The 21,062-nt window shown below is 42.1% G+C and overlaps 1 long non-coding RNA gene across 1 annotated transcript; it reads left to right on the forward strand.

The window, feature by feature from the left end:
* Positions 1-1,533: 1,533 nt before the first annotated feature.
* On the forward strand, positions 1,534-16,053 carry LOC112547182 (uncharacterized). The gene is made up of 3 exons (XR_003090932.2): positions 1,534-2,426; positions 6,197-6,262; positions 10,166-16,053. It is a non-coding gene; the product is annotated as an uncharacterized LOC112547182 (long non-coding RNA).
* The last annotated feature ends 5,009 nt before the right edge of the window (positions 16,054-21,062 follow it).

The raw sequence follows: 21,062 nt of genomic DNA on the forward strand, positions 1-21,062 counted from the left end.
GCATGTAAATTAGACTACCCGACAGTCAGTGAAGCGGGGATTTAAATATCTCCCGCTTCAAAAAAAAATAAAAATGGCTGCTGCGCTGTGCCAGCTCAGCTGATCATTGGCACAGCGTGGCAGTCAAGATGCGGATCGGTTGACAGGAAACACTTTTGTTGACTGCTCCCTTATGCCTTGTGAAACGAGGTTTACAGGAGCGGTCGACAAAGGCATTCCCTGTCAACCAATCTGCGTCTTGACTGCGGCGCTATGCCAACGATGAGCTGAGCCGGCATAGCGCGGTGGCCATTTTTATTTTAATGAAGCAGGGGATATTTAAATCCCAGCTTCATTGACTATGTCAGGTAGTCTAATTTACATGCCTCTGTCGGCAGAGGCATGTAGTCTAGACATACCCTAAAAGAATTTTTCCATTGGCATACCAGTGCCTACACCAGAGGTTGAGTCTTCTTGACTATGGCACTCAGTGACTTAGAGAGTCTGAGTGAAGACTAAGAATATTCATTATAAGGTGTTTCTGAAATCCACCTTTGTAAACACTTCGTTTCTTTTTTTCTTCTTCATCTATTGGGTGAAGATATTTTCCAGCAACACAGACAGACAATAGTATTACTCTCTCCAGCCCACCAGAATAGTTGACCTATATTACAAAAATGCACCAATCAGCAGAGAAAAACCATGTTTGAAAGATTTACAGAATACATTGATGTTCTTTTCCTGAGTCACAGAAAAGAAAAGCACATGTAGATTATTAACAAATGGATGTCAACAATACAGTCCTTTTCAAAGTCTGAAAGATAACGTAATAATCCTTTGCAACTGTTCCTTGTCATTCTACCATTCAGGAAGGAGCCAGCTTTGCTTTTATTTGTATTTGTGCAGTGGGAAAGCCAGCTGACTTTTGCTAGTTGGAAGCAGACCTTTCCTGTTTCTTAACTCCTAAGATTAAAAATCCTGAGATAAAATTTGTTTTCAGAAAATATTTTCTTTGGGTTTAGCTCAGAATCATTGCAATGGGGGGGAGGGTTGAATCCTTTTCGAAAAGAGGCCTCATCTCAGTTTAAGCAAGAGGATAAAGTAGCATTTGTTTAACAAGAACTGGCTTAACATTGTTCCATGTTAGTTTATTCTGTGTCTTTATAAGGGTGTGTCTAGACTACATGCCTCCTTCGACGGAGGCATGTAGATTAGCCAGATCAGAAGAGGGAAATGAAGCCGCGATTAAAATAATCGCGGCTTCATTTAAATTTAAATGGCTGCCCCGATCTGCCGATCAGCTGTTTGTCGGCAGATCGGGGGAGTCTGGACGAGATGCCCCGACAAAGAAGCCTTTCTTCATCGACACAGGTAAGCCTGGTTTCACGAGGCTTACCTGTGTCAATGAAGAAAGGCTTCTTTGTCGGGGCATCGCGTCCAGACTCCCCCGATCTGCCGACAAACAGCTGATCGGCAGATCGGGGCAGCCATTTAAATTTAAATGAAGCCGCGATTATTTTAATCGCGGCTTCATTTCCCTCTTCCGATCTGGCTAATCTACATGCCTCCGTCGAAGGAGGCATGTAGTCTAGACACACCCCCAGAGACTACCTCGTGCTCCCTTAGGGGAAGAATGAAGTGAACAATTTAGTTAAATTAAATGATTCCTGAACAACAGAAGTTGGGACTTGATCCAATACCCAATTATGTCAAAAGGAGTCTGCCCAATGACTTAAATAGGAGTTGGACCAAATTCATAGACCATCACCTGTTGCTTACAGTTATATCTGGAGTAACTCTATTGAAGGAAGTTTGCACCCACATAAGTGAGAAGATGCTCACCCGCACTGAGATGGAAGGTAAGAGAGCAAAGATATCCTAGCAAAGAGGAAAGGCCTGAAAGAAGGTGCTATAAACAAGACAAATCAGTCTCACGTTTATAGTTCTGAGTTCTTGAGAAAAGAGTATTTAGTGATTTCACTGAGGTGCCGCTTGAGAATCTTATTTGTGATCCTAAGCTGTTTTTGGCTCTGGTCCCAGTTGTAACTGGTAAATGACTCTTGGAGACTGAAGAAACATGGAAGGAGTGGGAAAGTTTAATCGGTATGGAAAGATTAGCATGGAAATATAGAACATGAATGGAAAGAAAAAGGCCCCAAATATGAAAGACTTATACAGTATATGAAGTAAAGTTAGTAAATCACAAATTGAGGGAGGGAAAATGCAGAGGGTAGAAATCTCTCTTAGCTGCAACCAGTATGTCATATAACATGGCCTCTAATGCACACTCACTGGTGTCTGTAAAATAAATTGTTTGTCAAAAAACAATGAATACATTTATATTTCCTGTTTCTGCATTGTAGGCTTCTTAAATGGATAATAAATATTTATAATAAGACAACTGTAGAAGTGTGGATTTCAGATATGCTCTTCAATCAAATCTCAAGGTGTGTTTAGTTATAATATTTTCAAGAACTCGCTCCATTTTAATTCCTGTGTACATAAACATATTTAAAAGTTTCTCGAGAAGCTTCTTCCTTCTGTTCTGTCACCAGGAAGCATTTTGTAATGCAAGAAATGAGATGCTTATTTGCAGTAACTTGCTGTGGGTACACATGCTGACAAAAAGCTTGCTGTCCTGTCTATGAGATTGGTGAGGACAGGCTGTAGGCTCTAGCATGCCTGGTCTGTATTAAAGCAACACTGTGGTGCTGCTCAAACAGCCTTTCACAGGCAAAACTCAGAAACAGCAGGATCTGTTCATTATAGACCCCTGTTTTAAGCACTTTCACATTTCCAAGCAGAAATTATAGGCTTTGGGTTTCCTTTCTTGGGTTTGCCATTCTGATGGAGATTTTTTTCATTTCTATATTTTAAAAGTGTTACCATTTTGTTAGGCTGGGTGTGACTTACCTGAGGCTTGAGAGGCAGAGGGTGAGCTAGTTCCTTTTGCTTTTTAAATGAATAAAATCTTAGTATGTCCAGACCACTACTCTGCAAGGATGAAAGGTAAGAAGCAGCTAAGTTTTTAATTAAATTTGGCATTTCTAAGCCCACTGACCTTTTTGTCATAGGGTATGTCTAGACTGCATCCCTCTGTTGACAGAGGGATGCAGATTAGGCAGGTCGACATTGCAAATGAGGCAGGGATTTAAATATCCCACGCCTAACTTGCATAAAAATGGCCTCTGAATTTTGCTGACTCAGCACTTTGCAAAAAGTAGCAGTCTAGAGGGGGATCTGTTGAGAAAGAAATCCTTTTCCGACAGATCCAATATGACTCCTGCAAGGAGGTTTACAGGATCTATGGAAAAAGGCTTTCTTTCTCAACAGATCCCCCTCTAGACTGCTGCTTTTTGCCGACAAAGTGCTGAGATGGCAAAATGCAGTGGCCATTTTTATGCAAATTAGGCACGGGATATTTAAATCACTGCCTCATTTGCAATGTCGACTTGCCTAATCTGCATCCCTCTGTCAACAGAGGGATGCAGTCTAGACATACCCATAGGCTGTGTCTACATTGGCATGATTTTGCGCAAAAGCACCAGCTTTTGCGCAAAAACTTGCTGCCTGTCTACATTGGCCGCGAGTTCTTGCGCAAGAACACTGACGTTCTAATGTATGAAATCAGTGCTTCTTGCACAAGAAGTATGATGCTTCCGCTCAGGAATAAGCCCTCTTGCGCAACTATTCTTACACAAGAGGCCAGTGTAGACAGGCAACATGAATTTCTTGTGCAAGAAAGCCCGATGGTTAAAATAGTCATTGGAGCTTTCTTGCGCAAGAGATTATCTACACTGGCATGGATGCTCTTGTGCAAAAGCACATCACTTGCGCAAAGGCACATGCCTGTGTAGACGCTCTCTTGCGCAAATACTCTAACGCAAAAACTCTTGCATTAAAGAGTATTTGCGCAGGATCATGCCAATGTAGATGAATGCATATAGTTCTATCTTTTGTGATGTTGGCACAAGATAAAAATAAGTCCATCCTGATCCTAGTCTCATTTATTAATCTCCCCATAACCTTAATATTTTAAAAAGAAAAGGACAAATCAGCTGCAGTTCTTATTCAGCCTTTATTCATATTAAATATGAACTCTTAAGGGCCAATTCCTGCCTCTAATACATGCTCACTTTGACTTTGGTGTCACTTCCTTAAACATGTCAGTAGAAGCATTTGTCCCCCAAAATTCTCTTTATGACTTTCACATTAGTATTTAAGCTGCGTGGAAATCTGTTTGTAGTTCTTTACATGGAGCTTTCATATAGCAATTATCACAGATGTGTATGCACACACACACACACACAAATCTCCAATACACGTCACTGTTTAAATGTGCTTTTATTGATAAAACTATTGGTCTGAGTAAAACAGATGTAGTTTGCCTTTAAGAAATACTCAAGACACATCTTGAATTTAGGTAAATCATAAGCGTATTATTTTTAAAACTTCAAATTCACCCTGGACTTAGAATAAAAATTAAATTTGCTTAATTAAAGCCCAGCTGTTTGAGCTCTAACTGGGAAAATGAAAAAAGGGGAAAGACATGGGGTCTTGGGAACCTGAAATATATCCTCCATTCCAAACTCAGGGTAGTTTCAGCCTCTTTGCATTATTTGCATGGAGCCAGATGCTCCTGTCTCTTTTGCCACATGATGAGTAGTCCCTTTTTCCACCAAGAGTCCCATTTAAATAAATAATAGAATCATATAGTTAGAGTTGGAAAGGACCTCAACAAGTCATGAAATCTATTCTCCTGTGCTGAGGGAGGAATCAGCCTAAACCACCCCGATAGGTGTTTGTCCAACATGTACTTAGAAACCTCCAATGATGAAGAGTCCACAATCTCCCTTGGATGCTTATTCTAGAGCCTAACACTCTTAGCCCTGGTCTACCCTAGGACCTTTGTCCGAAACACCCCCCCCCCCAAGTTTGAATTAGAAAGTGGTGCATCCACACTACCAACCCTATTATTTTGGAATAAGGGGCTACGGAATTCGAACTCTGTACTCCTGCTTTTCATCAGGAATAACACTAATTATGAACTTGTATGTCCAAAATAATGATAGTGTGGATGCTCTGGTGCTGCTAATTCAAACTAATTGGCCTCTGGAAGGCCTCTCGCATCTCCCCAGAGAGCTTCCTGGGGCTCTGGGTCCAAAATAGCACGTCCATATCCTCGGAATAATTTCAATACTTCTCCATAATGAGAACACGCACGTTTGAATTTGTTAAATCAGGAGATCTTAAGTCGAATTTAGTAGTTTCAAAATAATTTCCCAGTGTAGACATGTCCCCAGAGATAGAAAGTTTTTCTGTGGAACCATAAGACAAGATGCTATTGAGTATGATAAAAGGGAAAAAATTGACCCAAGACGTATTATGCCCATTGGATCAATGTCAATAAAAGTTTTGTGGTTCTACTAGCAGGTCACTCACATCACTGTTATCCACACCTCACAAGCTTATGCAGGATTTGTACACACAACCTTCCTGCAGTACACAGAGGATGCTAAGCCTCTTTCCACCTAGAGCTACTTTGCCCATTGCCATGAAAACTGACACAAAGAATTTCATTATATTCTCTAGAATGGCCTTGTCTTCTTTGGGTGCTCTTTACACATGTTTTTCATCTAGTGGCCCTGCTATCTGTTTCGCAGATTTCCTGATTCTGATATACTTAAAAAAGATTCTGAACATTTCTCCATCCTTAGAAAGTTACACCACAAATTCTTTTTTGGAGAGCTGAATTATACTTTCACATTTTATTTGACAGAATGTGTGCTTCTCTCTATTTTCCTCATTAGGATTTGACACCCAAATCTTGAAGGATCCCTTTTTGCTTTCAATGACTTCTATGACTCTGCTGTTTAGTCATGATGGCATTTGTTTGAGCCTCTTACTGTCTTTTTTTAAAATGTATTTGGGCTTCACATTAGTCCAAGCCACTATTATGGTATTTTTAAGTATTGCTTGCAGGCGTTTTACTCTTATGACTGCTCATTTTAATGTCACTGTAATTAGTGTTCTCTTTCTTGTATAGTGCTCCTTTTTAAAGTTAAATGTTACTGTAGTGGGGTCTTTTTTGGTTATATCGGTATAATTATTTATGGTCACTATTACCAAGTGAGTCATATATAGACAACTCTTGGACCAAATTCTACACTCTACTTAGGACTAAATCAGGAATTGACTCTCCTCTTGTTTATTCCAGGGCAAGCTGCTTAAAGAAGCAATCACTTATGGAGTCTGGAAATTTATCTCTGCATCTCTTCCTGAGGTGACATGTACCAAGTCAATATATAATATAATTAATTAATTAAATTAATATGTAATTATTTTTTAAAATTACATCTTTGGGACAATATGATTAATTTATGATTCTCATCTTATTTAATCTATTCTTTCTTTTAGATATAGTGTCACTCCCCACCCCACAGTGATGCCTGCTCTGTTGTTCCTATAGGCTACGTCTACACTGGCCCCTTCTTCGGAAGGGGCATGCTAATTTTGAACTTGGGAATAGGGAAATCCGCGGGGGATTTAAATATCCCCCGTGGGATTTAAATAAACATGGCCACCGCTTTTTTTCCAGCTTGGGGAAAAGCTGGAAAAAGCGTCTAGACTGGCGCAATCCTCCGGAATAAAGCCCTTTTCCGGGGGATCTCTTATTCCTACTTCGCGCCAGTCTAGATGCTTTTTTCCGGCTTTTCCCCAAGCCGGAAAAAATGCGGCAGCCATGTTTATTTAAATCCCGTGGGGGATATTTAAATCCCCTGTGGATTTCCCTATTCCCAAGTTCAAAATTAGCATGCCCCTTCTGAAGAAGGGGCCAGTGTAGATGTAGCCATATTGTTTGTACCCTAATATTACTGTGTCTCATTAATTATCCTCTTTCTATTAAGTTTCTGCAATGCCATTTATATCCAGTATCCTTGTTTAATGCCAGGCACTCTAGTTCCACCATCGCAGGAGTTTCAGCATTTGTATCTAAATATTTGTCAGCATTTAGTTGCTTTTCACTTTGGGTGATGATGGTTGAAAGTTTTGGAAAAACTGTCAAGGACTGAATGAACACTGCGGGCCTCATTCTCCATTGCCTTCAACTTTGCCCAGTCATGTATACCTGGGAAAAGGAAGTGCAAGTGGGTCTAACATGTTACCATTATGCAGTTTTGCACCTACATTGCACAAGTATAAAAATGACTAATGGAAGTGGCAAAGTAATGGCTAAATGAAGCTAAGAGTAATGGCTAAATGAAGACAGAGCACAATGGAGCTATGTCTATACTGCAGCCTTCTTCCGGAAAAGCTTATGCAAATGAATTGTGGAATAGAATATCACTGTGCTTCATTTGCATAATTAATTAGCAGCCATTTTGCGCAAGAGGGGGGTTTGCGCAAAAAGGGGGGGTTTGCGCAAAAAGGAGCCATCTATACATCTCCTTTTTGCGCAAAAGCCTCTTGCGCAAAAATGGCTGCTAATTAACTATGCAAATGAAGCACAGTGATATTCTGCTCCGTGCTTCATTTGCATAAGCTTTTGCGGAAGAAAGCTGCAGTATAAACATAGCCCCAAGAGATATTGGGAGGGAAATTTTGGCCTAGTGTACAGCCTGCCATGGATAAACAAGGACTTCCAGTTCTAGGGTCTTCAACCCACCTTCTTTTGCTAGCACTAAAATTCAGTGAAAAAATTGAGGATCTAAAAAAAATAAGGGAGGCACTTTTTGGGAAAATCCCTGTCAGACAAGCAGCTAATAATCAAGCTAGACCCATAGCTAGCCTATATGACCAGGTCATATTAGTAGTGTTACCATGGCGACCCTGTTTATTAGGCCCTGTTTACATTGAAAAGTTTTACTAGCTATACCAATTATTATTATACAGGTATGTCTAACTCCTGTGTGTATACAGGTATGTCTGACCCCTGTGTGGACACTCTTATTCCGATATTAGTGGCTTTTTTGTTTATTTGTTTAACTTAAACTTCTTCCCAAGTGACATAAGCTGAACCAAAAATTGCACACACACATAGTAGGCTAAAGGTGACGTACTGATATAACTATAGCAGTATTAAATACTTTGATATTTTAGCCAATGCCAAAATCAAATAAAAAAAATCATTTGTTATGTGGATAAAGTCTCACACTCACTTTTTGCATTTTGTTTCACATTAGCAAGCTTTTATGTGTAATCTTTTACATTATGTGTAAGCTTTTCGGGGCAGGGACAGTAGTTCCCAGAATTTGTATGGTGTCTAGCACAGTAAGGTCCCAAATCTGACTAAAGTCAGGGGGCAGAACAATGAGGCAGAAAGTTTACAGAAAATTAAAGATTGATTGAGGAGTGTGGGTCATTAGAGCAGTGATTCAGTATGTTATGTCTTCTGTTGTGATAAGGTTTGTCTGTACAACAGTCATGTTTCACATGTGGCAGGGGAAAAGCTGAGAAATACTTATGAGCCACCACACAACAAAGTACGTTTGTGTTCCACGCAAGAAAAAGGTTAATTGGAGTGTTGTTTTCAAGTTTCAGATTTCCAAGGGCTATCATAAGAAACAAAAATGAGAATAAATATAATCTTACACATTTTGAAAAATGTCTTCATGTTGTTCTTGCGAGAATTTGTTAAATAGGGTTTACATTTTAGAAGATTGATCAGTTTATTGGAATGCCTGATGGCTATGAGGGAGATTTCTAAAGGTGTTTAGTTATCTAAAGGTGTTTAGTTATCTAAAGCTGCAGAAAGGTGCCTAATGGGGTTTTCAAAAATGCCTTAGCTTTTTTAAATCTCACCTGGAGCCTATCCCATCTTTAGGCACTTAAATAGTTTTGAAAAATATGGCCCTAAGAGTATGTCTACATTGCATTGTATCCCAGGTCTGTGGGATCCAGGCTCGTAGGCTTGATGTTTCCAAGCCCATACTTGAGTGTCCACAGTATACTGTACACTTGGGTTTACAGTTATTGGCCCCAGGTCTCACAGCCATGCTCAGGCAAAGACATACCTAAATGTTCTAGTGGCGGGAAGTGGGTTAGGTAGGAGGCCCCAGCAAAAGCATCAAAATAGCATCCAGCAGCTGGGAGGCTGAGATTCTGATCCAGATCTAGTCCCAACATACACTGCCTTCTGGAATGTTAACTTGTGTTCCCCATGCTTCCTACCTTCCTGCTCCCAGTTCCCCAACTAGGCTTTTGGCATAGGAAAAGGCAAGTGAGTTGGAGCAGTTGTGCAGTGGGGAGACAGATCAAGTGGTAAAAGGAAGAAACTGGCCTCAGGAAGATGGCTCAGGTTAGGGTGCTTTCGGGAAGAAGGGAGTTCTGGTATTTTGTGTGGGAGAGGGAAGGGTAAGCATTTGGAAACAGATTGCGGCATGAGAACATAATTAGCTTTTCAAACAGTGTTGTTAAAGCCCTACTGCAGAAAGTGCACAGGAGTTTCAATATTGCTGTGTAGGTCCTCTAAACATATCTGTCCTTCAGGTTTTGTTCTTTTCCACTTCTAAGTAGCCATGCTATGTGGTAATAATACATACACACACACTCACAAATAACCTCAGAGAAACCCACCAAATTCAGAGGATACTTCTAATCAAATTATAAATTTAGACTAGGACATAAATTCAACTTAAACTACATGATTTCCCAAAGTTCTTGATTCCTCATGCAAGTGATTTTCCAAACTGTTCTAATTACTGATGCACCACAGTCCATGCTATCTGTTATTCCCATTTGAAAATTTCATGCTAATAATTTAATGTAAGTCAGTATGGAACATCATAATTCAAAAAAACCATTTGTGCTAAAATCAGCGCTCTTTCACAATGACACACATTATAGTACTTTAAACGTCACAGAAGCAAGAAGACAATGGGAGATTTTTATACAGTTGGAGAGTTTTCAGTTGTATAATGAATTATGCCCAGTAACCAAAGAAATCCACAAATTATTTCAATGGTCTTATTTTGTGGAATATAATAAGGTCTCAGGGCAGATCTCAAACCCAAATTTATCTTGGCAAACAGAGGCATCGTTTCTGCTCAAATACCCATAGAGGTCATACCAGATGTGATTAGGGCACCATCTTGTGGTCTGGGGGAAAATGTACGGATAGGACAGATTGCATATGTCCAGCTTGTTGCATGCAGTTCACTGATAGCCACAATATGTTTTCTTTCAGCTGTTCATTTCAGCTTTAATCTGTGTTGCCTTCCTCAAATCTTTGGAATCTCCTGGAGAGACAAAGTCACCAACAGAAGTAGACCAACATACCCAGCATGCAAACATTCCTCAAACAGTAACATCTCTGCTGGCTTGGGCATATGTGCTGAATAAATGATGGGGCATCCAAAAGGACATCTTCTATCGCAAACTGGCATCTGAAAAAAAACCCAAAGGTCACCCAAAGTTGCCTTTCAAAGGATGTGTGCAAGCGAGAGCTCAAATAAATGGACATGGATTTAGACAAAAGGGAAGGTCACACTTAAGACTGCAGCCTTTAGAAACAAGAGCTTAAGAAAAGTCTCTGGAGTTACGAGAGGCACTAGTCCAGCTTAGCAGAGGAGAAAAGAGCTCACAAAAGGCAGATTCCAAAGGATAAAAATATAACCTTTAAATGTGACAGACGTGGCAGAGATTGTCTCTTTTGAGTGGATCTCTTCAGCCACAGCCAAAGTTGCCATAAAACCAAGTAACTTGTTTACCTCTCAGGGGCATAAACCCATGGTCTCTCAAGACTGACGGATGTCTACTACTACTACTATACAATCCAAAAGATCTAGTCTTCATTTCCTAGGCACTCATGCCTTCCATGTGTATCACTGAGTTCATCCTCTCCTACAAGGGGACTAGGTCCTGAAACATATTAATGGTGCAATTTTTTCTACTTCACTAGGATTAACTGCACTACGTAGAAGGTTATCTCAGTGTGCTTTTATTATTTTCACTTGTAAATAGTGTGGGATAACTTGACATCATACTTAAAAATTATGTTGATGGTTAGTATGGTGGTGGGGATTTGAGGCTTTGAACACATGTATAACAATAAGATGATCTCTGTTCCAAAGAGCTAACATTCTAACAGATATAGCTGTCAGTTGTGTGTTAATGATATTGCTGGTTCCATTCCCCCTTTTCCAAACTTCATTTAATATTTAAACATCACAGAGAGGCTTCAAGTGAGATCAGAGTCCCATTGGGTCAGGTCACTTGGAACATGGGCTTGAAAGAGTTTGCAGAAGCGAAACCAAAGCACAGTGAATTCAGTGACTCACTGAAAGTGACACAAGCAGTCTGTGCCAGAGTCAGGAATAGAAGTGAGGTCTTGTGAGGCTCAGTCTAGTGCCTGCACCACAAGCGCATCCCTCCTTTCATTTCCCATTGAAGTGGTGTCACAGGGTGGCTGGGCTCTTTAAGGAGATATGAGCCCCATTCCATCTGTGACAAATAGGTAGTAATGAGCAATTTCAGGAGACAGATGAGTTCTGTGGCCAAAATCAGGTCTCTGGCAGCAGCTAACAGAGACCTGAGAAGCCCAAGAGTAGACCTAGCACCAGGAACACCCGGGGGCCAATATTCCTGCAAAGGAGCAGAGAACTGGTGGGGGAGCCCAAGAGAGATGAGAGGTTCAATCCTGCAATGGATGCAAGAATATTCACTAGTGTTTGTAGTTTTGCATTCTACTGAGGGGTTCCTAAGAGAAGCTCTGGGACCAGCTACTTTGCAAATAAGAGTGTGATTAAAGGAGAGTTGAGGAGGAGCCCAAAGAAGACTTTTAAAAAGTTCTTTTTAATTTAAGACTTTGCTGCTGACTCAGGTAGAGATGCAGGAGGGAATTTTGAAGAGACTGCTGGGGAAAGAAAGCCTACTGCTGAAGAGTTGCAGCTGGGCTTGGATACCCAAAACAGATGGAACTCTGAGACTGACCCAGCCCTGGCGCTGAGCAATGTGAATCCCCCAGAGAGATGGAAAATTCTAGTGAGGGGAAACCGAGGAGAGAGAACCACCCCAGGCCAGAAGGAGGCACTCAAGAGGTGGTTGGCTGGCCACAAGTAGGAAACATTCACATGAAGTTGGGCAGGTTTCCCCTCTGCATTCTGCCTTATGAATCTATCACGTACAGCGCATACAAAACTTCTGTGCTAGAGAATATTTTGGACCCACACATAATCTCTAGCGATCCCACATCAGGTAAGAGCTTATGAGTGGGGAGGAGATAATTTGCCCCTTTGAACACATTTCAGATGGTAACATCAGGTTCAGCAATGTCTCATAAGAAATTGGGTTTAGTTTTGTTTGTCTTTGAAAGCTTAAATTGTTATACCAGCATTTTTTAATACATTATCGAGTTTATAAGTTGACTTTCTGATATTGACCTTAGCTGATAAACTAGGCATTTCAAGGAGCCTTGTGCTTTGCAACTGCTTCAAAAACCCTTTCTGTGTATTGAGTCCAGTTTCCTCAGGACTGGCATCCTCAAAACCCTTTCCTGGATTCTCATCATTACTGGCTTTAGCTAGTCTATTTGTTGGCAGTTTCAGAAGAGAGTACATATGATCCGGAGGGAGCCCCTTGTTAAAATTTTACCACCTGTATTGAATGAATACTGAAGGTTGGGATGATTCCCTTTCAGATTTCCTAGTTCCCCTCTGCAAGTGCTTGGATCCTATGTACACTGGGCTTACCCCCAGGCAATGGGCAGTAATTGCAGAGAAGCCTTTTGTTAAAATATAAGTAGAACATCAATTATACTGTGTTCAAGAATGGAGTGACATGTAGCCCCACAGATGTGGCCCCTGCAGGGAAAGACTGAGGCCTATTATCAGGGCAGCAAGTGAATCTGGCTCTGCTGACATTGCCTGTGCTCATTTGTCCTGAAGCTAAATAGAGACCTTACCTCTACACCAATATTTCCCTGTGACTGGTCCATGGCCCAGTGCCAGTTTGTGAGATCTCTTTGACATGGTTTAGGAAGGCAGCATGCTAGTCCCCAGCATCAAAAGGGTTGAGAATACTCCTTTACACAAATGACAATACATGGTCCCCCCCCACACACACAAGTACCCTTGCCCCTCCTTCCCCCCGCCCCAGTGTTAAAGCTATTTATTTGAAACACTCATTAACTCAACATAGTTTAGCTGTTTGCTGCATGCTGAGTGACTGCATTACTGTTAAAATAATCAAATGGTTGGTGCAGAGGAAGAGGCCTGCTCTCAGGATGGCTTAGGCAATGTTTGCACTCTTCAATGTGCATGCTCCTGGTTGGGTGAGAATTACAGAATGCAATTTACCAGGAGAGCAATGGACAGAGCAACACAAACCGAGAGCGCCCTCTGGTGGGGGTAAAATTAATAAGTGTCTATTGCTTAGCTTTCATCCTTCACTATCTCAAGTTCTTTCTCTTTCTCTGTGATTCTCCAGCATAGTCTTAGTCTGTTTGTCCCCATTTTTAGTATGATTCTCATACTGTGGGTATGAATAAAGGCTTGTACTAGATAATAAAATGAGTCCATATTAGGGAAAGCAGCAACACTTGCCTGTTGTGGCAGGGTTATGGTTAGCCTTAATTTGATCACTGACTTTTCCATATGACTTTGAACAAGTCATTTGTCCTCTGTGCTTCATTTCCTTCCCATGTTAGTAATGCTGAGAGAGTCATACCTCTCAGTGATCATCAGTTGGAAGGCTTTATATAAATGTCATATACTATTATTATGAAGCTGTGGGCTTTTCCCTATTAATCCAATTTATCGGCTACCATAAATTGCACTACCCCTCTCTATTATCCCTCTCTAAGTTTATCCTTAAGGAAGGGAGGTAGAGAGGTTTTCTGATACTTCCATGTTTTGGCATGCCCATATAACAACAGGCCTGCTCAAATAAACTACTTTGTGTTGTTGTCTGTGTATCTTTAATGCATGAGCCTGACCTCCAGACGCTGTGTCTTTTTCATGCATTTGATTCTAAACATTAATCCATACTTCTGTAACAAAATAAAATATTGGGATTGGAGTGTGGAGGAATAAATAAAACAGAATTCACTTCAGTGAGTACAAAATCCAGGGGGAGGATTAACCTGTGACTCTCAGCTTTCTAAACAGGTTTGCTAAGCCATAGCACCTACAGAAAAGGGGTACAGGATAATCTTCTTAGGCAGCAGTAACTCTGTAAGGCTATGTCTACACAGCAGCATTATTTTGTAATAACTGATGTTATTCCGAAATAAAAAAGACATATCTACACAGCAAGCCATTATTTCAAAATAATGTCGAGTTGGAGGACTTCTTACTCCAACTTCTGTAACCCTCATTTCACTTAGAGTAAGGAAAGTCGGAGAAAGAGTGATCTTCTTTCAACTTCCTGTTGTGTAGACAGCACCAAAAGCCGATTTCTATTTCTACTTCAGCTACACAATTGATGTAGCTGAAATTGTGTGGCACAATTCGAGTTTTGCCCTGTTGTGTAGACATGCCCTAAATGTCTCCTCCATTTCAGGGATGTGCATGCAACCTAGAGTGCAAGATTTCACCAGCTCTCAGGGTGTTTTGTTAATTTGTTTGTTATCTTGTGATCTTCTAACACTGCTTCCCAAATATGAACAGGATGGAGCCTGACTGCTTTGCTTATTGACTCTCCTCATTTGTCCTATTGGAGGCCGGCTTTTCCTCTGCTATAGTGGATTTTCTTCAAAGGGCATCCCATTCAAGGTATTCAGCTGACAGATTTGGTCTGTAGTTAATGAACTTAGTGGTACTAGATATTTAGAGCATCTTTACCTTCAATAGCTTGCACTGAGATAGTAGTAAGGTCCCTGGGAACTCCTTAGGCAAAGACCATTACATAAATCCTTTGGAAGATTCAGAGGTGATAACCTGGGCTGACAAACTGGAATGTGGCAAGTAGCAATAGTGGGAAAGGAGAGGTATAAATATCCATTTAGCTGGATCAGTGTATTTATCTCCCACCACCACAATATCTGAGCACCTATGTCAAGTTACACTCTGGCACTTCCCTTCCCTTATTCCAATTCTTGTGTTTTGCCTTGATTTCATAAAGGTAGATAGTGTGTGAGGGTAGGTGGGATGTCATAGGATAATTGAGACTGGATATGAACCACCAACCGGACATTGAGCCCAACAATCTAGCCAGCGTTCTATCCACCTTATAGTACATTTCTCCAATCCATACTTCTTTAACTTGCTGGCAAAAATACTGTGGTAGGAAGTATCAAAAGCTGTGCTAAAGTCAAGCTATATCATGTCCATCACCTTCCGCACATTCATAGAGCCAGTTACCTCATCATAGAAGGCAATCAGATTGGTCAGGCATGACTTGCCCTTGGTGAATCCATGTTGACTATTCCTGATCACTTTCTTCCCTTCCAAGTGCTTAAAAATGGATTCCTTGAGGATCCCCTCCATCATTTTTCCTGGGACTAAGGTGAGGCTGAATCTGTGGCATCTCTAATACAAAGAAAGAACATACACTCATGGATGAGATGTTAAATTGCAGTTATCTGACTAATTGTATTGACTACACGATTAGTTGATAAGGACCGCTCTGCAGAGTTGCAGCAGGCTTAGTTCCAGGAGCTGGCTGGAGCCTGGAATGAGTCACAGCTCATGGAGTCACAGCTCATGCTGGCCCCGGGAGCCACCCACATTACAGCTCTGCATTTTAAATGTAGTAAAGAGCATAATGGCCACCAGGCTCTTTACTACATTTAAAATGCAGAAGCACAGCATCCCAGAGCAGCATGAGCCGGGACTGCTCAGACCCTGCTTGTGCTGAGTCCAGCAGCCCCTGTTCACGATGGACAGCCCTGTCTACTGCAAACAGAGGGCTGCTGCTGCAGCAGCCCCTGTATGGCCAGCTCAGGCCGCTGTGAACAAGGGCTGTTTGGCAGCAGCAGCCCGTCTGTGGTGTGTCCTGCTCTATGCTGGGGTCCCCGTGGACGGTGGCTGCAGCCGGAGCAACCTCTTCCCACAGTGAGCCTCACCCCACTGTGGGCAGAGGCTGCTTTGCAGCAGCCTTCTCTATCCCCCTCACTACCTCTGATAGAGGCATAGAGGCAGCGGGAGGCGGGGGGGGGGGGAGCGGAGAGGGGAAAGGAGGCAGGCGGCACTGCACAGCTAGTGCTGGGAGGAAACTGGCTTTTAAGCCGACTTCTCCAGAAACGGCTGCTGTTTCTTCTTTCCCCTTGCTGTGTCTCACTGAGGCAGCAAGGGAGGGGAGGAAGTGAGTAGTCGATACTCTGGTTGACTACTCGCTAGCATCCCTACTCATGGTATGCTCCTATTAAACAGGATTAGATGATGACTGAACAGCAAGATGCTAAAATCATGTTAGCATAAAATGCTGTATGTTATGTAAATCCATCTGAAAACAATCCAGGCAAAACCCTGGCCCTATCGACATCAAAGGCAAAACTTCCATTGACTTCAGTGGTGCCAAGATTTCATCCTGTGCTCTTAAACTTTTGATGCTGTTTCCATCCACTTTTATATAACATTATAGGTAAAAAAATTTTCCTGGAGCTATATTTGTAAGATACATGAGATTAATGATGAATGCACATTTAACATTCAAGGAACTCTACTGAATATTAATAGATGTATATGCAATTCAGGAACCTTTCAATGATCCCAGTTCTATGGGGTCTCAGTACAATAACTTATGGAATAGTACATCTCAAGAAGTGGAACTTGGAGACAGTGCCCCATTGACTTCAGTGCAGCTATCCCAATTTACATGGCTGAGGATCCGGCCAGGCAGTGGAAATGAATGAATCATTTTATGAATGGTATGAAGGAATCCATTCCGTGAATGGCATGAAGGAATCAATACACAGCAAATCACACATTATTGGAACCTTAATTTTTGTGCTTCTGGAACCTTAATTTCCTGTCTTGAGCACTTTCGAAAAAAGGCGTTCTTCCTCGTGAAATTAGGTTTACCGCCGTCAAAAGAAAAGCCGCGTTCTTTCGATTTAATTTTGAAAGAACGCGGCTGCAGTCTAGACGCAGGTGAAGTTTTTTCGAAAAAAGGCTACTTTTTTCGAAAAGAAACCCTGAGTCTTGGCACAGCCTTGGTAGGGAGTTTAGTGCTCACAAAAAGTACCAGACTGAGATCTGAGTCTTCTCTTTATGTAATCAATTAATTACAACACAGGAGTCTCCAAATTCCTGCTAAACCACCTCTACCATCAGAAGACTACTTATAGGGATGAAAGTGTTGTTTAGTTCTGATCATTTTTGCTTAAAATGTGACTGTTATTGTAACAGTGGCCTTTGGAAGGAACTGGATTAAGACTGCCAATGTATTTCGCATAGGCCACCAGATAGTTAAAGTGTAAAAATGGCAATCATAGGCTAGGTATACACTACTCCTCTCTGTCAGCAGAGGGATGTAAATAAAGCACATTGAAAGTGCAAATGAAGCGGGGATTTAAATATCCCATGCTTCATTTGCATAATCACGTTCTGGCGCTGTTTTGAACAAGTGCCATTTCGAAACTGAATCCGCGGTTTAGACACGGGTCTGCTGACAGCAGGGTGATTTTTCGACAGATCCTATAATCCTCATTTTTTGAAGAGTACGGGATCTGTCGAAAAATCACCCTGCTGTTGGCAGAACCGCATCTAAACCGCGGTTTCAGTTTCGAAATGGCGCTTGTTCAAAACAGCGCCAGAACGTGATAATGCAAATAAAGTATGGGATATTTAAATCCCCGCTTCATTTGCACTTTCAATGTGCTTTATTTACATCCCTCTGCTGACAGAGGGGTGTAGTGTAGACCTAGCCATAGAGTGGGAGCAAATTCTTTATCCTATTCCCTAAGCTAGAGGCTCCCAAATATTTCTTATTGTGTACTTCCTTCCAGATTTACCAGCTGCTTGCATATCCCTACCAGAATACAGGCCTTATATTTTAATCTTTTAATGCCCAAGCATTGTACAAAATATAGAAATTATATTACACATAAGCACATATAATATATACGACTATAATCATAATACAGATTGGACCTCCCTCATCTGGCACCCTTGGGACCTGAGCGGTCCTGAAGGAGGGAGTTTGCCGGACCAAGGGAGGTTGGTCACTCTGCTGACAGATTCTGGGCTCTCCCAGGATCTTTCAGCAAATTGCCAGGTTCCCCTGCCCCTAGGCCACCGGGCTCCCAGCTCCTCACCCAGTCCTAAGGCTGCTGGGGCTCCACTGCCCCAAGGTTGCTAGACTCAGCTACTCCAGGCTGCTGGTGCTATACTCTCCCATGGCTCTGCTGCTCCACTGCCCCATGGCTGCTGGTGCTCCACTCTCCCGGGGCCACTGGCACTTCATTGCTCCAGGGTTCCGCTGCTGTGCTGCTCTGGAGCCACCAGAACTTTGCTGCTCTGGGGCTCCAGTGCCCCAGGCTGAACTGCGCCAGGGCCACCAGGCTCTGCTGTCCTGGGGGTGCTGGGGCTCTGTTGCTCCACTGCTCTGGGGCTCCGCTGCTCCCAGGCTGAACTGCCCCAGGGCTGTCGGGCTCTGCTGTCCTGGAGGTGGTGGGGCTCCATTGCTCCACTGCTCTGGGGCTCCACTCCTCTGGTGCTCTGGGGCCACTGGGGCTCTACTGCTCTGGTGCTCTGGGGCAGCCTAGGCTCCGCTGCTCTGGAGCTCTGTTGTCCCAGGGCTGCTGGAGCTCAGCTCCTCTGAGCTCGAGGGAGCTCCATGGCTAGCCACAAGCTGCTGGCACTCCACAGCTCCAGGGTGGTCCTGGCATGCCAGGATTCTGCTGCCCCAAGCAAGGGCTCTTTGGTTCATGGGTTTTCTGGTCCAGCAACATCCATGGTCCTGCCGGAACACAGATGTTGTCGGACCAGAAAGTCACAGATTAGAGAGGTTCAACCTGTACTTATCATTTACAGTTTTAGTGTATGCTCACCTTTGACCAATTTAAACAATGGATTAATAATACTATGACCACATTACCATTAATATGAGGTTGTTTGTATGAGTGCAAGCATATAACTTTCTACACAAAGGCACTGATGACAGTGTTCCCTGTAAGCTGTGTGCTTGGGCGGCCACTCGGGAGAGATTCAAATGCTGCCCTGCTGATTAGCAGAGCACCAACAGCTGGTAGCATTTTTTTTTCTGGTGGTGCCCATCTACACACATGGATGGAAAAAAAAAGAGGGAACATTGGCTAATGATACTTTGATTTCATTCCAGTGAGTGATGAAAATCCATTTTCATACAGGTAAATTGTAGCAAACAGCATCAAAATCTTGACTGCCCTGTCTGACAGTTCAGGGAACTCTGCTCACATTTGGGTCAAACTCTGAGCCAACTGCTTTTAGTGGCACTCAATTTTGAGTCTGCCATCAACTGAGGTGTCAATGAGATTCTCTTGTTCTATTATGGAGAAGTCTTGTGGCAGGGGTACTGCAGAAACATTTGTGAAAGGGCAGCTGAACTATCTGTTTGTGTTTCTCACAGAGAGAAAGTACTCATTACTTGGCTTGTCCATTGAGTGAGATGTTGCTTGATGTCACCTTTAATGTTGGCCAGAAACTGTAGTCCATTTATTGTCAAGAATTCATGCATGTTTAGGTAAATGTCAATGTTGTTTCTTCCACACAGTGAGCCCAGAATTCCAGCTTTCTTATAATTGACCTAGTTTTGTGCTGCATGTTGTAAATGGATGCATTCAGCCCTTGAAGTCCTAGATTTAGCACATTCAGATGAACGAATATATTTGACAAGTAGTCCAGCCGTGAGAGCTGGCCATGTCATGCAGACAGTGAGAGAGTGGGAATGGGTGATCTGTAAATACCTTGATCTCAGAGTGAAGTTCAGACAATAAATGGTAAAGACCTTACACAGTGTCAGAAATTGAATCTCTGTGTGGAGCAATAGGTTGATGTGTTTGCTTCTTTTACATACAGTAGAAGAGATTTTGGAATTCAAGTGCTGAGCTTTTATAAAATTTACCATCTTCACAGTGGCTACATCTAGACTGCATCCCTCTGTCGACAGAGGGATGCAAATCAAGCACATCGAAATTGCTAATGAAGAAGGGATTTAAATATCCCATGCCTCATTAGCATAAACATGGCCACCGCTTTCTTTCAAAACAGAGGGTTTTTAAAAAAAAACAGCAGTTTAGACACGGATCTGTTGAAAATAACGCCTTTTTTGACAGATCCCGTATTCCAAAAAAAAAAAAAAGGTTTACAGGATCTGTCAAAAAAGGCTTTATTTTCAACAGATCTGCATCTAGACTGCCATTTTTTTTCGAAAAAATTCTGTTTCGAAAAAAGCAGCGGCCATGTTTATGCTAATGAGGCATGGGATATTTAAATACCAGAGTCATTAGCAATTTCGATGTACCTAATCTACATCTCTCTGTCGACAGAGAGGTGTAGTCTAGACACACCCAGTGTGGGCTAGCACCTTCTTCAAGTTAGTACATATGCTTTTGGCAAACATGCTTTCCTATGAATACCTGTGGAGCAAATGCTCTGATATGTGTGTCTACTCGACGATGCCTACCAGTCATTGGCTGCCAGCGACTGGCAAAACAAAATGTCTTCCCATATTGTACCTTCATAAATGTACCACACATACACCAGAAGGTGAGTTAAGCCTTCCATGTCTGTGGATTCATCCAGTTACATAGCTAAGTACTGGGTGACAGTAACATGGTTCATCACTGGCCATATTATCAATTCAGTGTGATACTGTGTTGTTTGATAGTGGCACTAACTGAATTCATTTTGGGTCCCTCTCTTCAAGCATAGTACTTACCATGCCTGCAGCTGCTGGTAGTGTTGGTTCTTGTGCTATGGCGTGAGGCTTTTCTGACTTTGCAACTCTGTAACACGCTATGTATGATGTGTTGGGGACTTAATATTGTTTTAGCAGCAGAGTTCAAAACGTATCTGTACTCATGTCAGTTCAAAAAACTTTGGTGGTTTGTCCTTGTGTGATTCATGTTTTGGTTCCAAGCGTTTGCTCAGAAAAGATTCTTCAGCTGTTGTTTGACAGGACATCACCACATAACAGACACTGAGGCTGAGAGTATTCATTGT

The sequence above is a fragment of the Pelodiscus sinensis genome, chromosome 2 (assembly GCF_049634645.1).
Source record: "Pelodiscus sinensis isolate JC-2024 chromosome 2, ASM4963464v1, whole genome shotgun sequence".
NCBI classification, from domain to species: domain Eukaryota; kingdom Metazoa; phylum Chordata; order Testudines; family Trionychidae; genus Pelodiscus; species Pelodiscus sinensis.